Below are 26,495 nucleotides of genomic sequence, written 5' to 3'. Positions count from 1 at the left end.
GATAATAATATTAATAAGAATTAATCCCAAAGAAGGCAAAAATAAAAGGAGAAAGAAAAATAAGTGGGTTAAATAGAAAAGAAGTATTAGTGTAGCAAGTATTAGTATGGTAAGACAATAGATATAAACCCAAATATAACTGTAATTATATTAAACGTAAACTGAGTACGTAATCTCAAAAGTATGTAGTCAATTGAAAGAAATAAAAACAAAAGCCCACCTAGAAGCAACTTTTAAGAGAAACACCTTAAATAGAAGGATGCAGAAAGGTTGAAAATATAAGAATGGAAAAAGATATTACATATGTTCACTAACCAAAATATAAATGTACTAATACTATCAGACAAACTAGATTCTAAAGCAAGAAGCATTACTAGAAACAAAGAGGAAAAATTTTATGATAAAAGGTGGTCAATTTACTAGATACATATAATAACTTTAAACATGTATATGTACAATTACATAACTTCAAAATAGATAAAGCAAAACTGACATAATTATGAGAAATGGACAAATCCACAAGAGTAGTAGAATTCAACACATTATATCTGATAGAACTAGCAGATAAAAAATTGGCAAGGTCATAGAATATCAAGACAATTAACAAATTTGACCAACTGATATATTTAACATGTATTTTTACATGTGCAATATTACTCCATTTGCTACGGTTTGGATGTGTCCTTTCCAAAGTTCAGGTGTTTGCCGATGTGATGGTATTAAGCAGTAGGATCTTTAAGATGTGATTAGGCCAATAGGGCTTCTCCCTCCTGAATGGGATTAAGACCCTTATAAAAAATGCTTCCTGTAGCGTTTGGTGAGATGCCCTTCCACCTTCCATCACAAGAGAACACTGCAATCCTCCTTGTCAAGGGATGCAGCCCTCGCCAGACCATCTAACCTGCCAGTCCCTTGATCTTGGACTTCCCATCCTCCACATCTATGAGAAAATAAATGTCTGTTCGTGCAAATTACCCAGTTTCAGGTATTCTGTTATAGCAGCACAAACAGACTAAGATAGCATCCAACAACTATATAAAATATTAAAGTTAAGCCTTATCATTCTCAAGTGTACATGGAACGTGGTATGGCCCTATATTTCTCCTGTGGGTAAAACGGGCATATCTCCCTTTATGTAGCAGATGTTTTGCACCCTGGGAGGTTCTTCACTTTCTGTTACTTCCCTTGGCCACATCTAAACAGGATATTGAGAAGCATGCTCTTCTTGCTGGCTAAGGAGCTTTCTAAGTCCAATTCCTGGCTGTTGAATACTAGGGGACTGAGGAGTAAGTCTCCAGTGGTGACCACCCAGATTCATAGATTCTCAAGCAACCTGACTCAAAACCTCAGTAGCTTTTGTTTCTTTGATTACTGGCAGGGTTGTGAAGCTTGAAATATTAATTTGTTTTCTTGCCCTTATCCTCATAGAATGTTATAACAAGAAGGGCAGGATTGGTCTATCCCAGGAAGAATGAGGTTTTTATCACTGGCATGGCATCGAATTGCCAGCACATGGAAATGATAAAAAGTCAGGCTAACTTTTGGTAGGTTTTGTCATTGTTTTTTTTTTCTTTTTTTTTTTTTAATTTAATTTTATTTTATTTTTTTTTTTGGCTTTTTTTTTTTTTATTATACTTTAGGGTTTTAGGGTACATGTGCACAATGTGCAGGTTTGTTACATATGTATCCATGTGCCATGTTGATTTCCTGCACCCATTAACTCGTCATTTAGCATTAGGTGTATCTCCTAATGCTGTCCCTCCCCCCTCCCCCCACCCCACAACAGTCCCCGGAGCGTGATGTTCCCCTTCCTGTGTCCATGAGTTCTCATTGTTCAATTCCCACCTATGAGTGAGAACATGCGGTGTTTGGTTTTTTGTCCTTGCGATAGTTTACTGAGAATGATGTTTTCCAGTTTCATCCATGTCCCTACAAAGGACACGAACTCATCATTTTTTATGGCTGCATAGTATTCCACGGTGTATATGTGCCACATTTTCTTAATCCAGTCTATCGTTGTTGGACATTTGGGTTGGTTCCAACTCTTTGCTATTGTGAATAGTGCCGCAATAAACATACGTGTGCATGTGTCTTTATAGCAGCATGATTTATAGTCCTTTGGGTCTCTATTGACAACACACCTCCTTATTGTCTGGACATGGGTAAGAATGTTCCCATCACAGAGCCCCTCTCGGTTTGCTAGATCCTATTACCACTGGTGTTCACGTTATGTGGGGCTATTGCATTAAGCCAGTCAGGCTTCTGTGGGAAAATCACATCTTCAATCTTATCTCTGTCAAGCATTATTTTAGTAAACTGAGAGGTTTTGACGATATCTTTAGGACATTTGTGTTATTGTTTTCAAATTTTTATTGTATATATTTAAGGTGTCCAAGATGATGTTTTGATATACATATAGTGAAATAGTTACTATGATTAAGTAAATTAACATACATCATCCCACATAATTTTGTTGTTATTTTTAATCTGCCTTTTTAATTTGCCTTTGTCCCTCAGAAACTTTTAAAATTTTATCTCTTACTGTGTGGTGTCTAAATGCAAATAACTTTTCAACATTGAAAAACCCAAAATTTCTGGGATCTCGCTATTCAAATAACGGCTCTTGCAAATCTGCCAGTTTTTCTAATCTCACCAGTTTCTCCTAATACCTTGCCAAATGTAGCTATTCATCACTGACACTAAGAACTAAGGTATGTCTTTCATTTCTTCCCCTAAAGCTACAAGTTTCCTAGGCAAGTAGTCTGCTTTCCAAATATTCAAAAGTGTACCACGCAGTATGCTACTGTGTAATATGTATAGTCATTTCAAATCAGTTTCCTCACCACCTTCATTTTCCAGCATTTGACATAATTTCCTAACTGTCCTTCAACCAGGTCAAGCTAGGTTTCTGCTGTGGTGACAGTTTCAGTGAAGGTTTAAGGTATGAAATTTATGTCTCACCTATTTAAATGTCCAGTAGTCTAGGCAGATCTCCATGTTGAACTCTGAGAAGCCAGCTTCTTCAATCTTGTGGCTCTGTTCTATTAACAAAGGCCCCAGTTCTTTTCATCACACAGAGGTGGAAGTTTGCAAAGGAGTTTTCCTCTGCCTCAATGCAGTAGCAACATATGCCCCTTAGGCAGAGCCAGTCACGTGGCCGTCTCACTGTGAGGAAGTAAGAGGACAACAGGAATTTCACATATGAAAGAAAGACCAAGTTCCTGGCAGCACTAGTAATGCTTCTTAGAGACAGGTGGTATAGTCTCCATTTCACACATGGACAAACTGAAGCTCAGCGACATTAAAAGGATTTTCCCAAGATTCTAGGTTTTAGTAATTGACAAGGCCCAAAATCAAACTCAGATCAGTCTGATAATTTACTATGTGTCACACTTCTCCAATGTATTTTTTTTCTTATTTTAGATATTTTGACATCAGATTTTTGTCATATGAGTGTCATTTGAAGATTTAAGTGCTAAGTAGGAAACGTTTCTCCATAAGACCACAATGGCGTGTGGGCTCTCTCTCTATGTATACATACATACATATATACTCACACATATATATAACAATTCTGTTTATGTTTAGAATACATACATTTTCAGTGACTAATAAGTTAGAAGCTTTCATCTGAGAAATGTGTATAGTTGTCTCTCAATGTCCCTGGTGGTTCCAGGATCTCTCCACAGATGCCAAAATCCATGCACATCAAAATTCAAGAATGCTCAAGTCCCTAATATAAAGTGGCTGTATACCTCAAATCATCTCTAGATTACTTATAATATGGAATACAAAGCATATACATCACTTCACTTGCTTAAATTCAGTTTTGCTTTTTGAAACTTTGTAGAATTTTTTTTCCCAAATATTTTCTACCTCTTGTTGGCTGAATCCATGGATGGTTGAACTCATGGATCTAAGGGCTGACAATATTCATTTTATGTGTATCTTCTTACCAAGATACACACATTGGCTCAGCATTTGCTGCCAATGGGTTAACTTGCCCAGCTCCATAAGGGATATGACTGCTTTGTAAGGAGCACTGGTAGACTTTGCAGCTTCATTTCTGCAACAAGAAGATGTAGGAAGAACCAATGCCTGGAGCAAAAAGCATGGCTTAGCCGGTGAGCAGAACTGTGTAGTGAGACACATAGCCAAGAAAGGCATAAGTAGGAATCAGAAGATATGAAGTTACAGGAGAACAACCAGAGGGATTAGTTGACAGAATAATGGTTGAGAGGATGGCAGTTGCCAAGTGATATTAAGATGCCAGAAACCAAGGAGGTGTGTGTAGGGGGTATAATACAAGGGAGAATCAAACCATCAGAAAGTAATTGTAGTAGCTTGTTTTGACAGCTAAAATCTGCCTTTTTGTATGTGCATTCTGCCATGGGTGTTTGGGAAAACAGTGGCTGCTGCCTGAAAATTTTGCCTCTAAAAAATTTTTTTACTTTGAGACTGCATAAAAAGGGCCTCATGTATTGGATATATAGGTATACCTTATCTGAAATTCAGGTTTTAAAAAATATTTTTAAATCCCTAGAGCACAAAGGTATAAAGCAAAAGCCCAATCTTTTGTCTGAATTCTTTTTACTTTTTAAAGTTATTTTATTGTTTTTAAAAAACACCTCAAGTTCCTTTTAATGATTTTATCATACTTCGAAGCACACAAAAAGTAAAAAAAAAAACTGTAAATATCATCTTTTAAAAATTGCCACGATTATAGTAGGTAAATAACATTCCAAATACATTGTATTTCTATGTCAATGTTCGGATACAATAATATATAGAGAAATAATCTCCTAAGAAATGATTGCACATTACTTACACAGCATTAAAATAAAAATTGTTAAAGTTCATTTTTCTTGACTTTAACATAAAAAAAGAAACTAAAGAAATTGCTGGATTTTATATATATTATTCATACACCCTGTATGAACTCTCTAAGGAGAGAAAGGAAACAAAGAGAAAAGGAAAGAAACATAAAGAGGTTGAAGACATTTTTCCATAGCACGTTTCAATTTTGGATAATTTTAATTAATTACTTGCTTTGAAAGAGGGAAAAATGGTACTATGACTTTTTTAAAAAACTTATCTTTCCTCATCTCTGACTTTTTTAGTTATAAAATAACTTTTGTGTTGTCAGGACTTTTAACATCTAGATTCTGTTCTATATTCATATTTGTTTAAAGTTAACACTCAACATAATATTAAGTTAATATTATATAATATTAAATACAATATTTACAGTTCTTTAAATATAATTCTATACAAAAATAAATGGGTTCAGGGCTTACTTTTTTTTTTTTTTTTTGAGTGAGGGGACAGGGTCTCACTCTTATTGCCCAAGATGGAGTGCAGTGGCATGATCTCTGCTCACCACAACCTCTGCCTCCCGGGTTCAAGCGATTCTCCTGCCTCAGTCTCCTGAGTAGCTGGGATTACAGGCATGTGCCACCATTCCCGGCTAATTTTGTATTTTTAGTAGAGACAGGATTTCTCAATGTTGGTAGGCTGGTCTCAAACTCCTGACCTCAGGTGATCTACCCGCTTCGGCCTCCCAAAGCGCTGGGATTACAGGCATGAGCCACAATGCCTGGTCAAGGCTTACTTGATCGTGGATTCATATCATGCGTGACTGGGCTTTATCTTCAGGTAGGAGTGATTTTTGCTGTTGTTGCAAGTCTCATGGGGGCTGCTAACTTGAGGCTTTACATAATTGCAAATGTTGCTGCATTTAAAGGGCAATTTACCTGGATATACTTTTTGAAGATTTTTTTTCCCATCAAGATGATTTTAGGCCTTGCTCTACTATTTCCTGGCCTAAGAATTGCATCTGTCCTTTTATCACAAAATTTAGTGTTTTTTTAACTTACTCTTTGGTTTCCAGTGTCAAGTAATGTTTTGAAGGAGAATTAATGGGGTGATACTTCTGTAGCTAGTTCAACCTGATGGTTGCTTTGATATTTGAAAAGCAGTTATATTTGTATTTTATATTTGAAAGGCAAATTCTCCATTTCTTTTTTTTTGTTTTGCTTTGTTTTTAGAGTCAGGGTCTCACTCTGTCAGCAGGCTGGAGTGCAGTTGCACGATTGTGGCTCACTGCAGGCTCGAACCCCTGGCTCAAGCGATCCCCCAACCTCAGCCTCCTGAGTAGCTAGGACTACAGGTGTACGCCACCACACCTGCCTCGTTTATACGTTTTTTTTTTTGTAGAGATGCAGCCTCTCTATGTTGCCCAAGGTGGTCTCAAAGTCCTGGCCTCAAATGATCTTCCTGCCTCGGCCTCCCACATCTTAGGATTTTAGGCATGAGTGAACACGTCCAGACAAATTTTTTCTTGGGTATAGAATTCTTGGGCCAAACCTTCTGTTTCTCTCAAGACTTCGCATATATTGCTGCATTATCTTCTGGTATTGAATCTATATCTATATATCTGCTGAAGGAGTTAAAAATATGCCCTTTTGGCATATTGATTATTTTGAGTTAAAGGCACTTGAAAAACACCAAGTGCAAAAAAGATCACTCTGACTTTCCTTCTGCTTGTTAAAAAGCTGGAGATGAAATTCACATGGGAAAGATGCCCTCTGTATAACAGAAGAAAAGGAACATTCTCATCATCAAGGATAGGAAGCCAAGCCTAGGAAACAAACCCTGTTAGAGGAATCCTTATTCTGCTAGCCACTTCTCCATCCAATTAACTACTCTTGCCCAAGCCCCTTTGCCCTGCTATTTTAATTTTTTTAATTTTATTTGTGTATTTATTTATTTATTTATTTATTTAAGACGAAGTATTGCTCTGTCACCAGGCTGGAGTGCAGTTGTGCAATCTCGGCTCACTGCAACCTCCGCCTCCTAGATTCAAGCGATTCTCCTGCCTCAGCCTCTGGAGTAGCTGGGACTACAGGTGTGCACCACCACATCTGGCTAATTTTTGTATTTTTTTAGTAGAGACGGGGTTTCACCATGTTAGCCAGGATGGTCTTGATCATTTGACCTCATAATCTGCCTGCCTCGGCCTCCCAAAGTGCTGGGATTAAGGTGTGAGTCTGCCTTGTTATATTTTTATAGTTTACTACGCTTCATCTAATTCAGTATACACATGCTCATCTTGAACTGTGTCTTTGGGTCTTCGTTTCCTTATGAAGCCTCCTTTGTTACAAAAAACTTGCATTAAATAAACTGAATGCTCTTCATCTGTTGATCTACCTTATGTTAATTTAACTCTCAGCCCCAGCTAACAAACCCTGAAAGAATAGAGGTAAAACTTTGCCTCCCCTACAATGCATATGTACACATGTGCATATACACACATGCATATATGTATATACATACATAGACACATATTCATTGTCTATGTGAATATGTCTATATTCATACATACGTCTATGTATGCATATGTACAAAATGTATGAGGCAATTCTTTTTTTTTATAAGTAATTTGCTTTCTTTGCCTCAATGTTTGAATGTCCTTAAAGTTTAATATTTAATTATGCTCTATCTTTAAGTTAATAAAATTGAATTTGGGAGAAAATGAACCTTAAAATAGGCAATTACCTTTTCCTTAAGTTCAAGAAAGACTTATTTTATGTCAGAGGTCTTACCCTTAAAGGTTTACAGGGCTGTATGGATAACAGAAATATGTAAAGTAGGTTGGGTTACTTCAAGAGGGAATGACGGTGCCCACGGTGAATTGGATCATGAATTCTACATAGTAAAACTCTTAGATGTAATTTTTTAAAAGGAGAAAATGCACAGGCCAAAAATATTTTTTCCCAGTTAGTGATCCTTGGCTTGTAACTTGTATAATTTTTCTGTTCTATTTTTATTGTTTTTTTCATGTTAGGGAGCATGACCCACTTACATTAGACTATATATTTTTTTGTCTTCCATACTCATTATCTTCTTATTGCTAAAATCTTAGTGTCTTCTGTCTTTATTGCAGTATCCTCAACCTTTCCTTTACCCCTGCCATTCATCAGTGTTCATTCTCTTCTTTTATTTTGAAAATTTATTCATTCATTTATTAATGGTGTAATTTTAGTCTTCAGTTAATTTCACTTAGAAGCTCTCCTTACATCTCATTGTTATTTTATTATTTAAGTGTTGAGCTCTAGTTTAATTGAATTTATATTATTGTTGTTTTTCTATTGCATCAAGCAGTAAGAGAAAATTGTCTACTGTGCATTCTGTCAACTGTTTTATAGACTGGGTTCTACATTTGCCTCCTACGTGGAAGTTTCCATTTTCTTCTCTCTCTTTTTTTCAACAGAATGCGCGCATATTTCCATGTCACTTATTTTTAACATGTTGGTAGAATGATGCTCTCTCTGGATTTCTACTTGCTCTGATAGAGCGTGGGTGAATACCCTTTGACTCACTTCTAATCTCTGATTCATGTTTATTTTCTCTGTGCTAAGTTTTCCACAGACTAATCGAGGATAAGTTCAGGGAGAAGGAAAAGCCACGTCCCTTAAGTAAAGCTGAAAGCTGGGGCTTTGCTTTCAGAAGTAGGCTCTGTATTCCTTTCTGAATTTTTTTGATTTTCTGGTACCAGGGTTATTGCAGCTAGCAAGGCGGGCTGGGATATAATTGGATATAATTCAGATCACTTCCTCAGGGAAGTGTGGAGCTCTGAGCCTATGGGTTTTTCAGAGTTAGTCCCAGTTGTTTACTTGCTTAATTTCACTCCAGGGAACTGTTTCCTATTTTCATCCCTTCCAAGGATCTGTTTCCCCTTTTCAGGTAAATGAAATCGACAGGGAAAGACATACCCACAATCTACAGTCTCTTCTGTTTTGGCTAAAGTACAAAATTGCAAAAGTATACAATACTATATTTTGGTAGCATTTCTGGGAGACAAATTGATAGGCACCACAGCCATCTTTCTCAAATTGCACTAGAAACTTCTACCTCTTCTCATCATTTCACCTTTTGAGTTTTTGATAGGAGTACATTTTCCTTTCCTGATATAGTTGCTTTTGGTAGCTACACAATCATTATTATTATTACTATGTAGGTATCAGGAGAGAAAGACCGTCATTCTTTCCCATGTTGCTATCTGTTCTTATAAATTCTGTCTCTGCCTCTACTCCATGAAAAGGAAATTTATCTTGTTGGAGGGCATGTTTCAACACGTCTGAGAGTTGGAGGAAATGGAACCACTTGCGATCACTGTAAAATGGTTTCTTGATTACTAATTTGCAGATACCACACAAATGGGCAGATAAAACTGAAGAATAAAGTAATTTATTGACTTCTCTGGTGAGGTTACCTGAATAGGCTATGTCCTGGGGAAAGACTCAATATCAAGGAAATCATAATGGTTTACAGTGGATGAGGATGGGGTGACATGAGTTGGGGCCATATGAGGGTCTGGGCCATCAGAAAGGAAATCTGAGGATAATGAAGGGGTAGGAACTTTTATGGATAAGATGGGGATGCCTTCTGAGATCTAAATGTTCCAGGTTGTTCATCTCCCTGTGAAAGAACTTCCAGCTTGGCAAATACTAAAATGTGAATTAGGCTGGAGGTCACAACGATTAGGAAGACTGATAGGTAGGTACAAATGCTGCCAGGTTGGGAGATGTAGCATTAAGGCTCAAAATTCTAGTGTGTTAGTTTGTTCTGCAGATGTTTAGTAAGTCTGGCTGTGGCGGGGATTATACCCCTTTTGTCCTTATTTTCTGACTTGCTTATACAGATGGTCCCCGACTTAAGATGGTTGGACTTAGAATTTTTTGACTTTAAGATGGTTTAAAAGCAATATGTGTTCAGTAGAAACCATACTTCAAATACCCATATAACCATTGTGGTTTTAAATTTCCGTATAGTCTTCAATAAATTACATGATATACTCAACACTTCATTATAAAATAGGCTTTGTATTAAATTATTTTGCCCACCTGCAGGCTAATGTAAGTGTTCTGAGCAGGTTTAAGGAAGGCTACGTTAAGCTATGATGTTTGGTAGGCAAGTTATATTAAATGCTTTTCGTTTCTTAGTATATTCTCAACCTACGATGGGTTTATCAGGCTGTAACCCCATCATAAGTCAAAGAACATCTGTATCTCTCTCGCTAGATGAGTGTTTATAAACAGTCTCAAATCCTTATTGGAAAAAAATGAGGTACAAATGAAGACATATTATAATGCCTTAATGATGTTGTTGTTTATAATGTATTTTAAAAAATCAAATCCTCTAACTTGAATGAATCTCAGTGCACTTAGGTGTAATGGGGTGGACTAGACACCATCACCAATACTTCCACTGGCTAATCATTCTGCATATATATCAACATAGTTGTATTATTTCTGGTGATCCCTTTTAAAAGATGAAATTTGGATTCAACTTAGAAAAAGTTGTTAGCAAAATGTCATTTAATCTTGGTAGTTGGGCAATGAGGCAGAACGTTTTGCATGTTTGCAAAATAAGCTTCATTTTGATGCATTTGGTTGTACTGATTATATTAATTAACAGCAAGTGTGAATATTATTTATGATGCATTAAAAATGATTGGACCTTAATTGCTTCCCTGGTAGAACAAGGGACTTGAATTTCAGGGTGAGATTTGTAAAAAATTTAGCTTGCTGGTATGCAAATTCAAATTTTAGAATTGGTCCTTTGAAAACAAATGAAATCCCATAATGGGAAATAATTATGCATAATATTTCCCTCAGAAAGCAGAATTCAGATGTTTTATCTAAACAAGATTTTTTTTTCAGTTTATGCTTAAAAAGGGTCTCTATTTTTATTGTTTAAAGATATTCATTCATTTACTTTAAGACACTCATTCACTTTAAGACATTTATTCATTTAGTTTAGGAAATAAAAATATAATTTGGTATTTTGGTATTTGCCTGTAATATCCAAGACCTAGGCATCACAAGAAATATAAAAATGCATCACAAGCTAAGCTGTTGATTTCCAAGATTTCTTCTCTTAGAACATCCTCAGGTAATTTTATATTTTTAAAACTTTAATATTTTAATTGTATTTTTCAATTGAAATTCTATTCCAATTCCTTTGAAGACTTTTTTTCTCTTCCTTTACAAACTTAGGACTGAATACTTTTCTGTAAAACACAATTGTTTCTTCATCTGCTTCTTTTCTTTTTCTGTTTGGCTATTTATGTACCATGGGCACCAGGCAATTTCTGGATGAAAGTTTACGTGGATTCTTCAAGTTTAATAACTCCATAGAACTCGCATTACCTGTTACCAACAGTAAATTTATCACACAAGAAAATGCACACATCTCCAATAAGGAATAAGCCAAGTATGAATAATATTGAATATGTCACATGTAAAATTTAGCTTACTGGTAAAAGCCAGATTCATCATTTAAAGGAGTCTTTTAAATCTCACATATAATGTGTTTTGTTTCATTTTCTTTGGTTCTGAAGATTTTACTTTTCTTGGTAGGAGGCAGGTGTGTAGTAGATCAAAAGTTAGTGGGAGCAGTAGAGTAATCTACATATCTTAACCAGCATAGCTACTTCAGGCCATACTTATTACAGCTACTGTGAACAGGTTCACACCCATGTTTTCTGGTTCTTAATGCATCTAAAATAGAGTCTGAGGCTGCATAGTTTCTATGAATGCATGTGTAATGTCTGTTTGATAAGTGTCTTCTCACACCCTGAGGACTTTTATAGGCAATTTGCATTTCACAATGAGAGAAATCAGCTGGAGAGGGTTTATTGTTTTGTATAATAGAGAGGAGTGTGAAAATATCCCAGTTCTACAGATGGCACTTCTCATTAGCCTTGAACATATACATGTGCAAGGATTGCTTTATCTTAACTAATACAGCCACCCAAAAGGCTATTTTTAGAGGTGAATTCACAGTTTGCTTGGATTACAATAATTACTGGAACTTCTTTAAAGATAGACAGAGTACTTATTTGAACTCCTGGCTGTAGAGTTGAGTTCATAATGCTGGGAAGGAAATTTACTCTTGTGCTGGTCTCTTTTAAACAGTGGATTGCAACATGTCTATAATGTGATCAGCCTGATTTTTAAATAACTCAGAAGACAAACCAGAGACTCCAGAGCCAGTACAAATGAAATCATATGCATATGTGAACCAAAAAAGCTATGGTGATAAAACAAAAGCCTCTACTCTAAAGAGATCTTCGAAAGCAAACCACTGCATATAAAAATGCATACCGACGAACAACAAAATCTTATCAGACAACATCAGGATTCTTGCAATTTATAAACTTAGCTTGAGTCTCACAGCATTTCATCTTCAAGTTGAATATTAACTTCAAAATTTGGCCAGGGATTAATGAAAAATGATTCCTGTGAAACCCTATCTCTACTAAAAACACAAAAATTAGCCAGGCGTGGTGGCAGGTGCCTATATCCCAGCTACTCGGGAGGCTGAGGCAGGAGAATCACTTGAAACCAGAAGGCAGAAGTTGAAGTGAGCCAAAATCGTGCCACTGCACTCAAGCCTGGGCAACAAGAGCGAAACTTTGTCTCAAAAAAAAAAAAAGAAAAGAAAAGCAATTCCTATTGATTGATGGATAGTACTACTGCCCAGTTTAAACAAGTATTTATATTTACATTGTCATGAAAAAAAAAAAATGATCAAATAGCTCAGCAGTTCTCAAACTTTTGGTCTCAGGATCTTTTTTCCACTCTTAAAAGTTACTGAAAATTCCAGAAAGCTTTTCTTTGTTAGAGTTATATATATATATATATACTATATATATGTACGTATATATATATAGTATATATATATGTATGTACATATATATATAGTATATACATATATGTACACATATATATATAGTATATAAATATGTATTTAATAAGTATTTAAATATAAATACTTATTTAAATACTTATTTAAACTGGGCAGTAGTGCTATCCATCAATCAATAGGAATTGCTTTTCTTTTCTTGTTTTTTGAGACAAAGTTTCGCTCTTGTTGCCCAGGCTGGAGTGCAGTGGCACGATCTCAGCTCACTGCAACCTCTGCCCCCCAGGTTCAAGCAATTCTCCTGCCTTAGCCTCCAGAGTAGCTGGGACTATAGGCACGTGCCACCACGCCCGGCCAATTTTTGTATTTTTAGTAAAGATGGGGTTTCACAATGTTGGCCAGGCTGGTCCTGAACTCCTGACCCCAAGTGATCCATCTGCCTCGGCCTCCCAAAGTGCTGGGATTATAGGTTTGAGCCACTGCGCCTGGCCAAGGACACCAGTTTTTAGAACACCAGTTTTATGACAGCAATCTCAAGCTATGTCATCATTTGATGTCTCATGATTAGGCTTTCAGGCTTTATAAGAGCCTAGCAAAATATAAAAGCTGTTTCTCCAAATGAGAATAGATGTCTGCCAAAGAGGGTATCATATATGTTTTTTTTAGTTGCATCTCTGTGGATCTGCACTGTGATCTCTCTATTGTAGCTTGTAAGATGCTCCACACAATATGCCTGTTTATCAGATACAAGGAGTACCCAAGCATCTTCTGAGTCACAAGGATGAATGAACAGAGTTGCAGACTGGATGATGAAATGCTACCTTTTCCCCTGGGTCTCACCAAGCCCTGGTCACTTTATAGTTAAATTAATAAATGGGTTGTATTAGCACACCCAAATGGGCCTACATTGCCCCTAAAATCCAAAGAGCCTACCATGCAGTGTGAAGCGTAGCAACTATCTTCCACTTAAAGGGATATTCTATCATATTCCAAATCATTGGATGCCCTGAAATTCACCAAGGTGGCAGGCCTGTGAATTTTTTTGGTATTTCATTCTTACTTTCTGACATACATGTGTCTTAATACATTGTTTAGGGTACTTGCTACTTCCTGCTCATGAGGTCCAATCAGCATGTTGCCATCAATGAAGAGGAACAGCATGATGTTTTGTGGGATATGCTTAAGATTGAGACCTCTGTGAACTAGATTATGTCAAAGAGTAAGATATCTGACATAGCCTTGAGACAAGACAGTAAAGGTGTACTGTTGCTCCTAACAAGTGAAAGCAAACTGCTTCTGGTGGTCCTTACAAATTGGTATAGAGAAAAAAAAGTGTCCGGTGTTGGGAGATGTATTGGCTTGCCCTGATAAATAATTAGTATCTGGAGCAACTGCTATAATTGATTAACCTTATAACATTAATTAAAATCCACCATTATTCTCCAATATCCTTTTGCTCTGGCCCAGTGACAGAGTTAAATAGAGATAGGGATCTTTATTTCCTGTCTCTATTTAGGAATCTAAATAGAGGTAGGAATCTATCTGCATCTTTCAAATATTTCTTAATGATAGTGATTCCTATAATTCCCTGAGTGGTAATATTTTTGCTTTACCATCATGAGGAAGAAAAGAATTCCAACCTCTCTTGGGTATCTGTACTGTAATAACTTTACTGGTTGTCTGGCCCTTACTTGAGCTGTTGCTTTACAACACAGGACTTGTTTTTTTTTTTTTTCTTGTAAACTCTTCCACGCATTTGAAAGCAGCCAACTCACCACGTAATTCTTGTGGTCATTATTACTATAATAACATTAAGCACATCAGCTACTTGCTCTTCCAAAGCACTTGCTTCAAAAGGTGCTTCAGTCTAAGCAAACAAAGATGATAATTTAATTCATCCCACTGTCACTGCATGACAGGGATCAGCAGTATCCTATTTTTCACTGGCTGTGCTCATGGACAAAGACATAACCAAATCAATCCTAGAATATCTCCTTTGAGTGTCTTATTCATGGTACCAAGTATTGTTTTTTTCAGGGTCTTACAGGAAAAGAGAAACCAAACCAAATATTTGAATAGAGCTTATTGAAACTGTACAGGTTTTATAGTAGGAGGAGGCAAAAAGAAAAGAAAAAGAGAAGAAAAGAACAACGAAGAAACCAAGATAACGAATGGAGCCATCAATTACTTCTAGGGCTGAGTGAACAAAGAGAAGTGTTGAACTTCAAGAACAAGGAGCTTGGATGAGGAGCCCCACTGAGCATGACTAGTTGGTGCTGATACCTTGGAGAAAGTTTGATAAGATTGGTTCTGAGAATGCCTGAAGAAGCTGGAGGCTGGAAATAACTGCTGCCAGGAAGCTCAACTGGTACTACAATGGTAGCTGTCAGAAGTCCCTTCTGTCTTCTCTCTCATTCCAATTTTCCTGTAGTGCCTCGTATTGACAGAATCCATCAGAAAGCCAGCTAAGAAAGGGATCTTGGAAAGACAGTTCACAGCATCTCAATGCCAACATTACAGGGCAGAGTATAGAAGGAGCTAAGAGATCGTACATGAATAACTGGCACATGTGAATATTTCTTATTTTCTCATATTGGTGGTATGGCTCATTTATGAAGTTAATACTGGACATTGTGGGGAGGCTGTGTATGAAGTGTTAAAGGGGATCAGGGATACATTCACTTATCTTTTCCTTTGCTAGTTCTGTGGTCTTAAGCAAATTAGCCTAAAACATCAGTTTCCTCTTTTATAAAATGAGGAAAATAATACTCATTACCTTGCATGCATGATGTAATGATTACATAACATAAATGTGTGTAAAGTGCTTAGTATCGTGATTGATACATGGAAAGAATTCTCTTATGTGGGTTATTAATTGAGAAAACTCCTTACAATTTTCTTTTCTTTTCTTTTCTTTTTTTTGAGACTGAGTCTTGCTCAGTCGCCCAGGCTGGAATGCAATGGCATGATCTCAGCTCACTTCAATCTCCGCCTCCTGGGTTCAAGTGATTCTTCTGTTTCAGCCTCCAGAGTAGCTAGGATTACAGGTGCCTACCACCACACCCAGCTAATTTTTTGTATTTTAGTAGAGACGGGGTTTCACCGTGTTGCCCAGGCTGGTCTTGATCTCCTGAGCTCAGGCAATACACCTGCCTTGGCCTCCCAAAGTGCTAGGTTTACAAACATGAGTCACCGCGCCTGGCCACAATTTTCTTGTTATTGGTACCCTTTCATGTTGGTAAAATTTACTTTATTTTCTCTTATCAAATAATTTGCAATGCAATGAGACATCATCTTTAAGCCCAAAGTAGGCCAGTAGTAAAACTAAGGCTGAAACCATTGATTATTACCATATATTGTCCTAAAATGTTCAGCTTTTAAAACATTTGGTTTCATTTTTCATGATAAAAATATGTAGCATTTTTACACTTTTAATTCACTTTTTAGAGTTTTCAATCATTTCTAACACATGCTTGGCAATGACAAGCCATTTGTGAAAGAGTTTCGCTGGCTTTAAAATATATGCAAATGTAATATATTACAATCGTTACACAAGAAACTAGCCCAGTAAAGCTGGTGTTTTTTAAATCCTTGTGCATAGCAATCCCTCTTATAAAGAGGCTTAAATACACTTGTGAATTGCCTTCCAGGTATTTGCTTAAACTAACACATAATTGTGAAACTTAATAATTTTCATGTGCTTGGGCCTTGTTAGGCATCTGAGATGGAAAACCTTCACAGGACTCACTCAATGCCAAGCTGACTCTGCCTCATGCTTATCTTCCCCAAAGTTGTGGATCAATAACATTTTCTTCTCTCTCTAGAAGAGTGTCAAGAAAAGACGGTAGGCCTGAATCTGGAGTCTGGGTTGTGACTGGCAAGGCAGTGGCTAAATAGTGCTAAGATGCAAAAAGCATTCATTGGTCATCTAACATACCTTCTGAACTACACTATCATTTAGCTAAAGAGGAAATTAAGAGTTTATTCTGTAAATCTAGGAGTTGAGCAAGCTAACATATCTGCAGGCAGAAAAAGCTAGTTCTCAGGTGACATAAATACATTTCTAATGTCTTTAAATTGTGACAAAAATTAGTCAGGCATGGTGGTGCACACCTGTAGTCCCAGCTACTCTGGAGGCTGAAGTAGGAGAACACTTCAGCCTGGGAGGCAGAGGTTTCAGTGGACCGAAATCGTGCCACTGCACTCCAGCACTCCAGCCTGGGTGACAGAAGAGGGAGACTCCATCTGAAAAAAAAAAAAAAAAAAAAAGAATTCACTTAGACATATTCAGGGACCAGGAAATTAACACTTTTTGATAGGTAGTATGTGACAGGTTACCCCAGGTCCTTGAAGGTCTGATTCTTACCTTGCTAAGGAATTCAGGACAGGGAGCTTTACAGGTATCTCTGAGTTTACCCACCTGACTCAAAAAAATAATCCAAAATCTTTTTGAATCAACTTTTCTGGGGCAAAGGGTGGGAGTTTTAAGGCAGTATGCTGTATTATCTTCTCAACCAAAACCTGTACTGTTTCAAGGTTACAAATTCTGGTCGCATATATTATTATTTACATTTCCATACCCATATTTTGGATGGGTGCTAATATCATTTTCCCAAATAATCTAATTTTATCCACTATTGCAGAAGAAGGAAGAGCAGAAGGATTGTGCGAAACATGATCTTCTCCTGCTTAATACTATATATTTACATGAACATACAGCCATGTATAAAAATCCATGCACGGATTAAGAAGTCATAGCATTTGCACTCCCCAAAACATTACACTGAATAATCCAGAGCTGTATTACCTGCCAAGGAGTTTGCCTGTCTTACTTTTTGTTTGTTTGAATGTGTAATCCTTTTCTGCATTGAAATGACCTGATCTACCATTAGCCCGTGTGACTCTATTATCTATTAACTTGGTGAAATGTTGTCATTTGTGTTTATCCCTCTAGTCAGCAAACCAGCACGTCTGCCATCATATAGAAGAGACGTTCTAATGAGTCACCAGTTTCCTCATCAAAATGGCAGCTTGTGGAGATGTTTCTCAGAGAAGCACCCTCAGCTCATCTCACTTTTCTCTTGATTTTTGACACTGTCAACTACTTTCCCAATACTGTTAAACGGAAACTACATCTATATTTGGAGGAAGAGGTGAAAAGCGATTAAAACAGGAACTGGGTAAGAAATGGAGCTTCTGACTATATAGCACTCATTAGTTCCTTTCCTTAGTTCCATTTTTCCGTAACATGGAATAATTTAGAAAAGGAAATCATGCATTAGGAGACAGAAAAGTTATCTCTCAGATCCTTACAATGCCATTTGCCTTTACCAAATGGAAAGTTTGCTTATTTTTAAGCTTCCTGTCTATATTTGGGTACGTTTCACATTTCTCCTTTAGCTGTGCCTTTGTCATTCTTTTAAGACAGCTCCTTTGTGGCCTTCTCTCTTGGAGTTAAGCCTTTATGATTTGTTCTGACTTTTCTTTTTTTTTTTTTTTTTTTGAGACGGAGTCTCGCTCTGTCGCCCAGGCTGGAATGCAGTGGCGCGATCTCCGCTCACTGCAAGCTCTGCCTGCCGGGTTCACGCCATTCTCCTGCCTCAGACTCCCGAGTGGCTGGGACTACAGGCGCCCGCCACCACGCCCGGCTAACTGTTTTGTATTTTTTTTTTTTTTTTTTATTATACTTTAGGGTTTTAGGGTACATGTGCACAATGTGCAGGTTTGTTACATATGTATCCATGTGCCATGTTGATTTCCTGCACCCATTAACTCGTCATTTAGCATTAGGTGTATCTCCTAATGCTGTCCCTCCCCCCTCCCCCCACCCCACAACAGTCCCCGGAGCGTGATGTTCCCCTTCCTGTGTCCATGAGTTCTCATTGTTCAATTCCCACCTATGAGTGAGAACATGCGGTGTTTGGTTTTTTGTCCTTGCGATAGTTTACTGAGAATGATGTTTTCCAGTTTCATCCATGTCCCTACAAAGGACACGAACTCATCATTTTTTATGGCTGCATAGATCAATGGAACAGAACAGAGCCCTCAGAAATGATGCCGCATAGCTACAACTATCTGATCTTTGACAAACCTGACAAAAACAAGAAATGGGGAAAGGATTCCCTATTTAATAAATGGTGCTGGGAAAACTGGCTAGCCATATGTAGAAAGCTGCAACTGGATCCCTTCCTTACACCTTATACAAAAATTAATTCAAGATGGATTAAAGACTTATATGTTAGACCTAAAACCATTAAAATCCTACAAGAAAACCTAGGCAATACCATTCAGGACATAGGCGTGGGCAAGGACTTCATGTCTAAAACACCAAAAGCAATGGCAACAAAAGCCAAAATCGACAAATGGGATCTCATTAAACTAAAGAGCTTCTGCACAGCAAAAGAAACTATCATCAGAGTGAACAGGCAACCTACACAATGGGAGAAAATTTTTGCAACCTACTCATCTGACAAAGGGCTAATATCCAGAATCTACAATGAACTCAAACAAATTTACAAGAAAAAAACAAACAACCCCATCAAAAAGTGGGCAGAGGACATGAACAGACACTTCTCAAAAGAAGACATTTATGCAGCCAAAAAACACATGAAGAAATGCTCCTCATCACTGGCCATCAGAGAAATGCAAATCAAAACCACAGTGAGATACCATCTCACACCAGTTAGAATGGCCATCATTAAAAAATCAGGAAACAACAGGTGCTGGAGAGGATGTGGAGAAATAGGAACACTTTTACACTGTTGGTGGGACTGTAAACTAGTTCAACCATTGTGGAAGTCAGTGTGGCGATTCCTCAGGGATCTAGAACTAGAAATACCATTTGACCCAGCCATCCCATTACTGGGTATATACCCAAAGGACTATAAATCATGCTGCTATAAAGACACACGCACACGTATGTTTATTGTGGCACTATTCACAATAGCAAAGAGTTGGAACCAACCCAAATGTCCAACAACGATAGACTGGATTAAGAAAATGTGGCACATATACACCATGGAATACTATGCAGCTGTTTTGTATTTTTTTAGTAGAGACGGGGTTTCACCATGTTAGCCAGGATGGTCTCGATCTCCTGACCTCGTGATCCCCCTGCCTCGGCCTCCCAAAGTGCTGGGATTACAGGCGTGAGCGACTGCGCCCAGCCTATTTTTGCCTTTTATTTTAAAACATTTGTTTCTTGGGTATAGCATTTTCTCAGGACGTTTCCCAGCTTTCCAGTCTCTTCAAACTGTGCATTTTACCGTTAGGATTTTCCCTTAGGTCAATTCCTAGGCTTTATGTCCCAGAATTAAATAAATCATTTAAAACCACATACTTTTTGTTATTTCACTAGTTCAACTTATGGTATTGCATGCAAAATATGTTGTTATGAGAAAGTGTTAATAATTTTTCTTGCATTATATGTGTTTTCTATCATGTGCTGTATTTTCTAAACCTAGGCATGGACTCATTGTTCTCTATTAAGCATTATAATTATTTCTGTATTAAATCTAATATATTTTTCTTACACTTACTTTTGAGTTGTGTATATCACATTTACATTTGCACTTTACATAATTGTAATAGAGCTCAACCAAATAAAGATTTAGATTTGCATTACTTTTAGGTATTATTAGTTTAAAGCATGCATGGTTTTCTAAACTATCTTTTTCCTACCTCAGCTAGTTTCCTGCCTTGACCAAATAGAGTATATTATGCAGCCAGACATCAAAATTGAATGACCTTTTCCTTTGGAAAACTGCCTGAGAAAATATGTACACATATATTTCAGGCAAGTTATTAAACCTGACAGTAAAAACAAAATATTATTTCTAAACAAATACCTTAGCCCGCTGCCATCTATATGACACTCCAAGACACACCTATTTGTAAGACTTTCTATTTTCTATGCTTCAAATTACTCTGAAATTACAGTCTACACAACTGATTATCAGATAGAAATATTGAAACGGAGATAAAGTATTTTTCATACTCCTCCAAACCTGATGAACCAAGATTTTTTTCCTCTGCTTTTAAGTCTATCATTTCTCTCAGATTAAACAGCTAAATTGAGCCACCTGTGAAGAAAACTATGTGATTTATTTCCAGTAAAGGTAATTCCCATTCTGATAAGCTCAGCCTAAAAGCAGAAGCCTCTTAAGCCACTTTCTTCAGCTAAGCAATTTCTGAATGGCTTTTTATTTTCAGAATTGCACCTCACCTCTGAGTCTTGGGGATCACAGTGGATTTTCAGGGTTTACTGGGATGTTGCACATTTTTAGTTGCTGTTAAATTTCAATTAAACAGGCATTGTTCCTTTCTACTAGAAATTATCTATCAATGCCATCATAGCTGCCTAGTAGATGGCATCCATGCTCTATCCATGGTGCGCCATAGAAGAACATGACAGACTAATAGACTCAAGAGCTGAAGAAGTTAAAAATACAGGCTCTCTAAACCATGAAAAACAGGGTTAAAATGTCTTCAATTTTCAGACACATGCAATTCAGAGGGAGTTTTGATAAAGGTTATTTTATAAAATCAAATTATTTGTAAAAGATAATGATTTAGAGATAATTTATTAAATTTATTAAAATTGAGTTATCAAAACCTTTCTGATAAGCATTTTTAATTTAACCAAAGGCTATATTTAAATTATTTAAGATCGCTTCTGTGCTTGAATGCACTTTTGCCGATTGTAATTTGGGTTGGTTCTTTCAGATGAATCATAATATGCTATTTATTATTTTGTGGTATGTAGAATGGTTTAACAGTATTTAAATTGAAATAGTGGCAATATAGTTTCTTATAATCAACTATGTGTATGTGTGCACATCCACATAGATGCATATGATTAGAATGATAATATTTCTACTGTATTCTAGAAAGATGAGAGCATAAAAAATGTTTGTGGTAAGGAATGTACTTCACTGAGACAAGTTTTGTGACAATTTCGTTATATTTTACCGGCTAGAATGAATTTTGGTCCCCTGATTTCAACTCTGTTATTACTAATTTTTTTCTTATTCTATCAATGTTAAATCAAAATTATATTACTTATCCTCAGATTTCAGGATGCATAAAAGTGTATAGTAGGAGGGTTAATGTCTCATAACCCTCAAAATAGCACTGGTAGGTGGGCATTAAGCATCTTTATTTCACATTATTTAAGGAACTAACACAAAACATTTCTAAAAGTTTCATGAACGTAAATATTCAGTTTAATATTGTAAATAATCTAAGTGTCCAAAAATAGAAGAATGTTTAATAAATTATGCTTTAATGAGGGACTTATGTAGCTATTAAAAATGATGCTTGCAAAGAGTTTTCTGCAACATAAGTCAATGCTGTTGTTTCATTAAAAAAGAAATATACCAAATACATGTCAAGAATTGTCTCAGTCATGCCAAAACATGTGCTTAATAAACAATGGGATCTCAGCCAGGTGTGGTGGCTCATGCCTGTAATCCTAGCACTTTGAGAGGTCGAGGTTGGGGGATTGCCTGAGCTCAGGAGTTCGAGACCAGCCTGGGCAACACGGTGAAACCCCATCTCTACTAAAATACAAAAGAAATTAATTGGGCATGGCGGCATGTGCCTGTAGTCCCAGCTACTCGAGGGTGCTGAGGCAGGAGAATTGCTTGAACCTGGGAGGCAGAGGTTGCGGTGAGCTGAGATCGTGCCACTGCACTCCAGCCTGGGCGACAGAACAAGACTCTGTCTCTACAAAAAAAGGAAGGAAGGAAAGAAGGAAGGAAGGAAGGAAGGAAGGAAGGAAGGAAGGAAGGAAGGAAGGAAGGAAGCTAGCTCACATAATTAATTGTGGTAACCTCTAGACAGTTTCTGATTTTTTTTTAGCTTTACTTGTGTTTTCTACATTTTCTCCATAATTATCCATCACTTTTATTGTTGAATAAAATCTGTGAAAATATAACTTTTATTGTCTTTTCTATAAGGAACCACTGAGCTTACAAAGATTTTGTAGTATTCAGATACCTGGGGATGGTGATGAGGGACGGGACTAGAATAATGCAGTACAAGATTATTCTTAGATCCCTTATGGCCACATCAACCTATTCCGTGATGTTTTCTAGCTGGCACTTCATCAGCATATTGATTTTAAAGTTTTATTGACTCTTGCTAGGCAAGCTGTTAGCTCTTTCTGTAAGCCATCGGTCCCTCTGCTCTTCACTCTTTGGCTTTGATTGAGCTATTGAATGTTTCTTATGTGAGGCCAGGTCACATCGGTGAGATCTCTAGCCTCTGAAGAATTCAAATGTCCAGCTATCTGCAAGGTCTTAAACTTTGCAAATCCCCATACTTTTATGTAGATGTAAATTCTGCAGGCACTAACTTTTCTGAAATTGAGTCCTGCTCCTCACTCCATAACTTGGCTCATGCTCTTCCCATTTGCAAAGCCCTCTCCATCTGTTCACTAAGCAGACATTTCTTGGAGCTTCAATCATGAGTCAGGCCCTGGGTTCCCAGCTGAGGTTGCAAAGATGATAAAGCCAGTCACATGAGGAAAATGACACAATCATGATACTGGCTGAATGGAAAAAATGGAAAAAAAGTATTATGGGAATTAGAAGTGAGGGTAATTCATCTCTCTAAAAATGCTGAACAAGGACCAATATGGTGGTAGGGAAGATTTATAATTACCGCTGAAAGATGAATAAGTGGGAAAGAAAGAAAGGCCTCCAATCAGAGGAAACCATGTACAAAGAGCAGGAGGTGAAAGAGGGTAAGGCATGTAGCATAAAAAGTACAGCATTAGAAATCCCCAGAGTATATGGCACCAATTATTTTGTGAAATATATATTTGGTCTTCATCCCATTTGCTGCCATGCAACTCCTAAAATCCTTGGAATCACCAAAGTACTGTCTTGTTGTATGCTAATGTTGACTGATAGCTTCAGGGCAGGGCTTGTCACAAGAAAGACAGAGGCATGGTTGGAGGATTGGAGCTTTCAGCCCGACCTGCCCTCAGTGTCCTTGGTGGGGAGAGGGGCTAAAGGTCAAGTTCATCACTGAGAGCCATTAAACCAATGGTTTAATCAATCATGCTTATGTAATCGGGCCTCCATAAAAACCCAAGAGGACAGGATTCAGAGAGCTTCTGGATACCTGAACATGTGGAGGTTCCTGGATGGTGGCGTACCCAAGGAGGACATGGAAGCTCAGGACCTTGCCCTATGCATCTCTTAATCTGTGTCCTTTGTAATATCCTTTGTATTAAACCAGTAAGCATAAGTAAATGTTTCCCTGAGTTCTGTGAGCTGCCCCAGCAAACTAAGTTAGGGTCATGGGAACCATAACTTTAAGCTGATCAGTCAGAAGTTCTTGAGGTCTGGACTTGTGACTGGTGTCTGAAGTTGGGGACAGTCTTGGGGACTGAGTTCTCAATGTGTGGGATCTGATGCTATCTCCAGGTAGATAACGTGGGAAGTGAACTGGAGGATGCCTAGTTCATGTCCCCTGCAGAATTGACTGCATGCCTGCTGGTGGGAAGAAATCTCCAGATATTTTGGGGTCACGGAAGTCGTCTGTGTTGACTGTTGTGTTGGTATGAAAGATTTTCCAAGATCGTGCCTGTGAAAGAGCAGAGCTCACGGTGAAAAGGTAGGTGAGCACTGAAGCTGGAGGGCTCTGAATGTCTGCTCAGCTCTCAGTGTGGGGCATGTATGTGGGAGCTGGGGATTCTGAGAGCATCAATTCAACAGAGGCTGTAAAAGTGTCCACACACATGAAAAGGTGCTCCACATCACTGATCATTCAGGAAATGCAAATCAAAATCACAATGAGATATCACCTCACTTCCTTTAGGATGGCTACTATTAAAAAAAATCCCCAAACAAAAAACATACATGTCAGTGAGGATGTGGAGAAATTGGAACCCTCATGTACTATTATTGTTAATATAAAATGATGAAGTTGCTACAGAAAACAGTATGGCAGTTTCTAAAAAATTACCCATAGATTTACCATATGATCCAGCAATTCCACTTCTGAGTATATACACAAAAGAAATGAAAGCAGTGACTTGAGAGACATTTGTACGCCAATATTCAGAGCCGTATTAATCACAGTAGCCAAAATGTGGAAGTCACTCAAGGTGAATGACTTCCAATAGGTGAATGAATAAACAAAATGTGATATATACAAGCAATAGAATATTATGCAGACTTAAAAAACAAAAAAATCTTGACACATGTTACAATATGGATAGAACTTAAGGACATTATCCTAAGTGAAATACTCCAGAAACAAAAAGGTAAATACTATATGATTACACTTACTTGAGGTACCTAGAATAGTCAAATTCATAGAGACAGAAAGTAGAACGGTGGTTTCTTGGGGTGGGGGAAGGGAGAAATGAGAAATTAGTGTTTAATGGATACAGAGTTTCAGTTACTCAAGATGAAAAAAGGTTCTGGAGATGAATGGTAGCGATGGTAGCACGATAATGGAAATGCACTCAACATTACTAAATGGTATGCTTAGAAATGCTTATGATAGTAAATTATATGTTATATGCATTTTACCACAATTTAAAAAAGTATCTTCATGTTTAAGTAAATATGGCTATATTATATAATAAACGCCAACTTAGCTTGAGTTTTTAACATAAAACTTGAGAATATAAAGAAATTTGACCAGGCATCACTCCCTGTGTCTGCAAAGCCTGTGGAGTCTCTCATTTAATCCTGTCCACTATTAGCTTTTATTAGTGGACAGTTTTGAGAAACCCTATTAGGGGACTTGGACTTTATCCCACGTCAATTTTGTACCAATGATAGGTTTTAAGTTTTAAGCAGCGAAATGACATTATCAGACTTACGTTTTGAAATGTGATGGGAGAACTAATGGGAAGAAAATGTTGCTGGAAACCAGGCAGGTATGGAGCAAAGCCCCATAAGTGAAAATACAGGTAAACCTTGTTTTATTATGCTTCACAGATACTGCATTTTTATTTTATTTTTCACAAATTGAAGGTTTGTGGTAACCCTGCTCAAAGCAAGTCTATCAGCACCATTTTTCCCACAGCATATGCTCACTTCACACCTCTGTGTCACAAATATTTCAAACTTTATTATTATTATATCTCTTATAGCACTGTCATCAGTGATCTTTGATGTGACTTTGTAATTGTTTTGGAGCACCATAAGCCATGCTCATATAAGACAGCACACTTAATTGATAAATGTGTAGGTTCTTATTGCTACACTGAATGGCCATTCTCCTGTCTCTCTTTTTCTTCTTGGGTCTCCTGATACCCTGCAATACAACATATTGAAATTAGGCCAATTAATAACCTCCAATGGCCCCTAAGTGTTCAGGTGGAAGGAAGAGTTCAATGTCTCTCACTTTAAGTCAAAATCTAGAAATAATTAAGCTTAGTGAAAAAGATATGTTCAAAGCTGAGACAGCTTGTAAGTGTGATGGGCTGAAAGCTGGCCTCTTGCACCAAATAGCTAAGTTGTGAATGCAAATAAAAAGTTTTTGAAGAAAATTTAAAATGCTACTGGTGAACATATGAATGTTAAGAAAACAAGATAGCCTTGTTAATAACGTGAAGAAAGTTATTGTGGTCTGGATAGGAGATCAAACCAGCCACAAAATTCTGTTAAGACAAAGCCTAATCCAGAGCAGGGCACTAATTGTCATTAATTCTGTGAAGGCTGAGAGAGGTGAGGAAACCACAAAGGAAAAGTCTGAAGCTTGGAGAGGCTGGTTAATGAGGTTTAAGGAAAGAAGCTGTCTTCATACCATGAAGGTGC

General features: G+C 37.3%; 1 long non-coding RNA gene across 1 annotated transcript in view; it reads right to left on the bottom strand.

Moving 5' to 3' along the window:
• LOC129482027 (uncharacterized) overlaps nt 1-26,495 on the bottom strand; it is a 200,300-nt gene that overhangs the window by 131,951 nt on the left and 41,854 nt on the right. The window contains exon 4 of the long non-coding RNA XR_010120952.1: nt 2,962-3,165. This is a non-coding gene — a long non-coding RNA (uncharacterized lncRNA). The remainder of the gene's footprint in view (nt 1-2,961; nt 3,166-26,495) is intronic.

This window comes from Symphalangus syndactylus, chromosome 5 (genome assembly GCF_028878055.3).
Source record: "Symphalangus syndactylus isolate Jambi chromosome 5, NHGRI_mSymSyn1-v2.1_pri, whole genome shotgun sequence".
NCBI classification, from domain to species: Eukaryota; Metazoa; Chordata; class Mammalia; order Primates; family Hylobatidae; genus Symphalangus; species Symphalangus syndactylus.
The sequence above is the reverse complement of the archived record's forward strand: the minus strand, read 5'-3'. Positions and strand labels throughout refer to the sequence as shown.